We start from the raw sequence: 8,106 nt of genomic DNA on the forward strand, positions 1-8,106 counted from the left end.
CACTTTGCATGCCAAATCTAGAGAAAGCATGTTCAGTATGTAGTGTCTAGAGAAGAAGTCAGTGATGGCTTTCTGAATGCCTTGCTGGTCATGGATCGAGTTTCCAACTTCATCCTGGAGGGACAAAATCTTATTTTTCTTCTTCTACTAAGGGTAGAAGTGCGGAAGAACCTAATATTAGCATCCCTGTCACAACTCGCACTTTGGAGTTATGATTTCGGCCAAGAACTGGTGAGAAAAGGTCCTTCTGATGGTCTGACGTAGAACTGTCTACTCGGACAACTTGGGCTTTTTAATTTTAAGCATATATAGGGGGGGTATAGGTGATGAAAGCTCCGACCTGTCTCCCCCATACATGCTGCCATCGAGCCGTATAGAACGAGTTACCTTGGGGGCAACTTCAAGGGTTTGCCTAGATGACTCAAAGGAGTGTCAAAGGTACCCATACGAGTTAGGAAAACTCTATGAGCGGCGCGACGCCTTCGGGATAGCATTGGGCATCAAAGTGGTGCTGGAGGCTTGATGTGTGGGACGGCCAGCCCCGCGGGCTGCCGAATATTGGAACGAGACCTCCGTGCCGATTGGATACTTGATGCACCTGTCATAGGGGCATCATGTGTCGACTTGTGAGCATGGCTTGGGTTCAACCATGCAAGCAAGGGTCCGTTGGCCTAAAGATGCAGTTGTGGGGCGACACTGCACTATTCGGGATGGAAGCGTGTCGCGAGGGCAATGTATGGGCATGGCACGAAAGACGCGCATGACAATGGCCAAGGGCTAAAGGTTGCCTTACTCGTGCGAAGCACGAGCTAGTCGCGGATGCACTAGGCGAGTGTCAAGCTTGAGGATTGGGCTGTGCACGCAGGAGCGATGCTCAGTCTTGGGCGAAGGACAAGACATGTCCTAAGCCAATCCCCTAGGGCGCGCATGGATAGTGATCCTAAGATGAAGCGCCACGACATGTCTAGGGTCAAGGGCCTAGACATCTTACGGGCGACACAAGTTGGGGCAAGCCTACGGGCGAGCCCCACCAACAGACACAGGATCGTGCTTGGGAATCCTGGGACAGGAAACAGGCTGGCCTGTAGCGAGGGGAACTGCAGGCGCCGTACGGGCGAGCAGGTGCCGCTACCCAATGTAAGGATTTGGGCCCGTGACAATCCCCCTCTATGAGACAATTGATCCTAGATTTGGTCTTCGAAAACTCCTATTCACTTCTGAGTATAGCAGAGTATTCCACTAGTAGTCTATTCTCTAGGTCCTACAAGAAGGAGCTAAAATGATACGTCCTAGATTTTTGGATACCTTTTGGCCTAGCTATGAGTAGTTTCTTTGTGTGAAAAATGTTGCCAAAGACATCATTATTCCAAGAGGTAACTTGAAATTGGAACTTAGCAGTTGCTAATTCTAAGCTGTCATTTCCTTCAAAATTGTGTTGAACTACTGAAGTGAAGGATGGGTGACTTCACTACATGGATTCAAACCTAAAAGATTTAGGTTGGTTCAGCCTATGTAAGTGGCCTATCCTAATTAACATGGGATAGTGGTCAGAATATGTTCTAGATAAATGAGTAACAGTGTCTCAAGGACACTTTGGATCCAATCCTCATTAGCAAAACATCTATCTAATCTTTCAAGGATAAGTTGATGCCTATTCTTATACCTCATGTTAATTCAAGTGTACTTTTTCACGACCCAAAATCTCTCCTTAGGAATAGTGATGGCACCTAGTTTCTAGGACTAGGTAAGCCTAACACATACTGAGTTAATAACAGATTTAAATCAATCAACCATTAAACATGAACCAACAATTGCTATACATACCCAACAACCATCAATAGATATACAATATCTCAAGATCGGAGGTACAAGTCATAAGCCTTTCTAAGAGTAACTAAGAATAACAAATACATCACTGTTTGGAATATATGTAAACAGTAACAATGTAAAACTCCGAAAGGTGACTGTGAGGCTTGCGAACGCGACAGTAGGTATACCTTGAAGTCTTCGCGGCAATACACGAACAACTATCTAATGACCAACATGCTACGAAGTACCTGGATCTGCACAAAATTATGCAGCAAGCGTAGCATGAGTACACCACAGCGGTATCCAGTAAGTATCAAGACTAACCTCGGTGGAGTAGTGAAGAGAAATAGTCAAGACACCTACTAGACATAATAACCTGTGCAAGTATTGATATAAACTAACAGAGGAATGAATATCAATATAAAGCTAACGTGTAAGGAGTAATAATATAACGCTTACAAATGGAAAGTAGAAGCAAAAAATAGCAACAAGAAGTAAGCATGTGATAACTCCGCAAAATAATCAGAACACAGTTAAAATACCAGTGAACCCACCTAAAGGAAACAAATGACCGCCAAATAATCAACCGTTCTTTCACAAGGTTTACACAAGAATCACCCCGAGGCACCATAACTCACAATCAAAATCACGGATCCCAAATCACGAATCATAATTGCTTGGCATCTCGTGCCCACATTACCAATCACAATCGCATGGATAACTCACGTGCCAGTACCATTAATACCTTAGATCTGCATGGACAACTCACATGCCAATAGTAATGATACCTCATATCCACACGAATAACTCATGTGCCAACAGTCCAATCCATGCACAAAAGGGAGGTATACAAGAATACATGTAAAGGATCAATAAATAACAAGATTCATACTCCTGGACTGATATAGGTGACATGCTACAGTGTATGCTTGTGCAAGTGTATTATCACAACTCAAGTCAACAGGTAAAATCAGAGACACCGAGTTGCACATTAGAAAAAACACAACAAAACTTGTAATATGCATGACACACACAAGAAGGTCACACCACCACAAAAATATCATAAATGACAATGCCTCCAGGCCATCACAAATCATCCCCGACATAGATCCCCTTGTCTCGCAGTGTCCGCAACAATAAAGTGAATGCCCGTCTTGTCTCGCCACACGCGCATAATAATTATCCCACCTTGTCTCGCCATATGCGCAAACCCAATATATATAGCCCGCCTTGTCATGCTGCATGTGTAAATATCAATAATAATAATAGCACGGACAACTCACGTGTAAATACCCCGACAATCCTCTCAACAATCCCACATGTGCCAAAAATATAACAACACAATATAACAATCCGCACCATATGTGCCCATATACCACGACATTTCCATAACCACAATTCTAATACCACAACCATAAATAGCCCACGTCTCAACAACACCAAGTACAACAAGAACAAAAATAACATGAGGGTACGACAAATAAATCAACACAAGAATTACAACAATACAATGAAACAGAAGAATAAGTTCAACAATGAAAGACACAACAAGTAATAATGACTTCACGTAAGAGTAGTTTGACAATGAGAGAGAGATAATATGTAACATCAATTTCAAATATGAATAAATCAATAATGGATAAGATAACATATAACGACTTCAAATAAAAGTAAACCAACAATGGACGAGATAACATGTAACAATGACTTCAAATATAAATAAATCAACAATGGACGAGATAACATGACAATAAAAGAGGCAGCAACTCCAATTAAAGCATATATGAGTATATTTGACAATAAAAGATAAAACATGAACCTACAACTTCAAATAAAGCATATAAGAGTAAATTTAATAATGGAGGACATAACATGATAGTGCAACTTCAATTTAATGTACATAAGAAACCTATCAGTCTAAACCGATCAAATTTTCATATATAAGGTCGTGTACACACTCGTCACCTCGTGTATGCGTCTTTCACGCAAGTCAAATATAGCAATCAAACCAATCCCTACGGGGTAGTCCCTCCCCCCCCCCCCACAAAGTTAGTCAAGATATTTACTTCAAAAGCCCTCAAGCAATACTCAAAAATAGCTTTTCCTTTATAATTCACCTCTGCTCGGCTCAAATATAACCAAAATTGACTTAATAACATCAAATAATGCAAGAGAAATAAATTCCAATAAGTAAAGTTATGATCCTTGTACAAATTTCCCAAAAGTCAACTCCAGGCCTGCCCACTCAAAACTCGGGTCCAAGGGTTAGATTTCGACTATCCATAACCCCAAGAGTCTATATATGTATTTTGTTTCAAAATCCAAGTCCAATTCGACTCTCAAATCTCCAATTTGTATTTTTCAAAACATAGACAAAAATTTCCAAAATTTCCCTTCGATTCTCATAATTTTGATGTTAAATCTAAGATAAAATCATGAAATATAGTTGAAAGTTGATTCGAATCACTTATCGAATGTTTGAAGAAGAAAATTCCCTCTTCAAATCGCATCACATCGAGTCTAGGGTTCAAAGATATGAAAAATGAGGCTAAATTTTCGTAATTCAACCCTTATGTTCACCTGCAGAAGTTGCATTTGTGACCCAAGGTTCGCAAATGCGACAACCACAAAAGCGACACATTGTTCGCAAAAAAAAACCTGCCAAGCCCACCCATATGTCACAAAAGCGACAAAAACTTTGCAAAAATATGGATTTGGGCTAATTGTAAAAGCAATGAAGAAGTTCACAAGAGAGAACATGCCACTGCCATCCATTATCGCAAATGCGACTGGGGCTTCGCAAAAGAGACATTGCTAATGCGAAAACAACCAACATCATCAGAACTTGCAAAAGCAATGCCCACTTTGCAATTCGCAAATGCGAACCATATCTTGCATTTGTGAGACCTGCCGCCAAAACCAGCAACTTGAAATTCTCACAAAACTCTCCGGAATGCGTCTAAAACTCATCCAACCCTCGGGGCTCCACACCAAATATCAACACAAGTCTAAAAATATAATACGAACTCGCTCACACGATCAAACCATCAATATAACATCCGAAACCATGAATCGGACCTTCAAAACATATGAAATTTGCATGAAACTCAAGAACTTCTAAAAAGAAAATCGCGCATCCAATTCCTATCAAATCATCTCGGAATGACGCAAAACATTACAGACAAGTTCTAAATGAAAAAATAGGCCTATTCCAAGTCCGAAATAGAAATCCAATCATGATAGCTATGAAGTCAACTTATGGTCAAATTTAGCAAATTCTAAACCTTTATATTGCCAACTTTTGGCAAAACAAACCAAATCAACCTAGGGACCTCCGAATTCGACTTTGGACATATGCCCAAGTATAAAATCATAATAGGAACCTACCAAAATTATTAAAATACCGTTTCGGGGACGTTTTCAGAAAAGTCAAACCTGAGTTAGCATTTTCTACTTAAGCTTCGAAAATGAGAATCACTCATCCAAATAAATTCCAAAACATCCGAAATTCAAATCCGACTATGAACGCAAGTCATAGTACATAATATGAAGCCACTCAAGATCTCGAACCATTGAATAGAACAATAGAGCTCAAAATGACCGGTCGGGTCGTTATACACTTACTCTTCTTAAATTCGAGATTAATGAGGTTACAATCGTTTATACATTTCCAGAAGAGGTTAGATCCAAGAGTAGAAATGCAGGCACCTAATACGTATCATTATCCTTAAGGATCTCATTAAAGTCCCTCCTATCAACGAATTACCCTTGTAAGTTTTCGGGATTAGTCTAAGCTAGTCCAAGAGAAGTCTTCTATTAGCACACGTGTTACTCGCAAAATAGCAAAAAAACCATCGTATGGAATAAGGATTTACCTTACCATGACATTGATGTCGTGAGGTGTGATAGAGACCTCATCGATCTTCAGAATGTCATCTTTCCACAAGATGACAATCCCGCTTGAGAGCCCCACTTCAGGATTTTGAATCTGGCCAGAGAAGCCAAGCTCCTAGATCGGGTACTTATGATCAGACATTTGAGTCTCAAGAAGCAAAATCGTAGCAGGCTTGTACATCTTAACTATTTCTACATAGTGCCTCCTGAACTCACCACTATTAGCCTCCTAACATTCTAAATTATGAAATTCATTAATAAGTTGGGCTTTGGTGGTGACTTCCTTCTCAGGCACTTCCCTTTTCTTTTTGGAGAAGAGTTGTCCAGATTCTCCTTCAGGGGAGGACTCACCTGCTTCTAGTATAGTAAGGAGTTCATGTCTAGGGTGGGATTGAGCATTACTGCTGAGTTCCTTAAACCTGGTCCTGAGAGGAACCTTAGGCTTACCCCCCACATTACCATGTTCCCTGGATACAGCGCGATAAGTATTTATCCCCTTGGCCCTTTGAAATCTATCATTTCCTCCTTCTAAATAAGGATTGCCTTTGTTTTGGGGACCACTAATTTGGTTATTAGGGTTTCTATAATTGAGTTTGATGCTTCTAAATGCTCATAGACAATAGCGAACCCTGTCATCGAAGTTGGCTATCGTGTCACTTTCGCCTTTCATGTCGATGTCCATGGTGCAAATAGAGGACTGGGGATTTGTTCTCCTTGTACAACTAGTGGGAATAATGGGACAATGTGGCTCATCTGGTCCATTAGCTTACTGAGCTGACTTATGGTCATTTTTTGGTGACTCTGTGCAACTTGGGCTTGCATTAGTGTTGCCAGCCAGAGTTGGCGGCCAAAGTTCACCAATGTATGGGAAAGGCTGTCCACTGTAGTGCCATATTCAACCAAGAGGTGGGAAAGTGATTTGGGAAAGGCTGTCCACTGTAGTTCCATATTCAACCAAGAGGTGGGAAAGTGATTTGGGGGTAGTGGTGTTATGGTGATGATGAGGGGTTGAATTTCCCCCTCTTGTGGGTAAGTGTTGGAAGGGTGCGTAGGTGTATTATTTTTGGCCATTTCTGGAAACTTTTAAAGGAGAATATGAGGGAATATGGGTGATGGGAATATTTTTGGGGTTTTAAGCCATTTTTCTTTTCATTTGGTTTCTGTGCCTGAAATTTCCCCATCATATGAGATCTTTCAGAGGCGTCGGCGGGTGTCTTATCAATAGAGATGAAATAATGAGAGGATATTTTATGGCTAGTGGGAGGATTGTATAGATTCCCTAAAGAAGGAGTGTATTAAGTGACTTCTCTCTCAGGAGAGAAGAGTTGGGGCGTGCGTTATCTACGTATCTGTTTAATTCTTTGAAAGTTTAGTAAGTGCCATATTTGGTATTATGGAGAATTCTATAAACAACCCCGATTCCAGTGCAATATTTTGGGTCTGACTTTTAGCCTCGCTATATTTGGTGTCAGGAGATTTGAGTGATATGGAATATTTGGAGGAGTTTGTGGAAACGTGTTGGGTTAGAGGTGTTAGGTGTGAAGGATCAATTTTCTTTTGCGGTCAAACTGACATTGGGTCAAGCTTGCATTTTCCTGCAGCCTCTGTTGGGACTTGCACACTTTCTCTTTGAGGAGAAAATAACATGTGCCTCGAAATTTGCTGCGAGCACATACGTTATGGGACTGTACTAACCTCACCTTGTTACCCTACTTTATTGATTCACCGAGAATAGAGAACTTACCGGAATACATGTTGAAAGTTTTACCACAGTAGGTGTTCCTCTTGCTGGTGTAGCCTTCTGCTTGGTGTTTTCCTCTGCTTTTTGGTGGAGGTGCTTCCACATTGGGAACTTTACTATTTTCCAGTTGTCTTCTTCTGCTGGTTTTGGTGAGCTTGATGAACATCCCAAATATTTCGGTGTGCTGGTAACTATTTTCTTGGGGCAGTATATGGTAATATGGTCAATTCGCTCACATCCTTTGCAAAGGATACCTTCTCCCTCATATACGAATGGTTGTTTGTGATCTCCCATTATAATAGTAGTTTGTAGTGGTACCTCTAATGGCACTTGAAACAATATCCATGCGCACCTGCCCCTTAATGTGGCAAAGATGCAGGTACCTATCTTTAGTAGATTTCCAATTCTCTTCCCTACCTGTTCCAGAATTGTTTTATCGTAAAATTTGGTGGGTAATTGGGACCATATTGCGGTGAATTAGATTTTCATAGCCATCGGGACAAAATTTAGTTCCCCGTTTTGAATAGAGAGAAAATAACTCATAACGAACCACGATCCTCCATGAAGCGCACAAGTCATATTTTCCTCCATAGCGAACTTCACAATAAAGAACTCCCATCCTAGGTCAATTAGGACGAGCTGCTCAGTTGGATCCCAGAGTT

The sequence above is a fragment of the Nicotiana tomentosiformis genome, chromosome 1 (assembly GCF_000390325.3).
Source record: "Nicotiana tomentosiformis chromosome 1, ASM39032v3, whole genome shotgun sequence".
Classification (NCBI taxonomy): domain Eukaryota; kingdom Viridiplantae; phylum Streptophyta; class Magnoliopsida; order Solanales; family Solanaceae; genus Nicotiana; species Nicotiana tomentosiformis.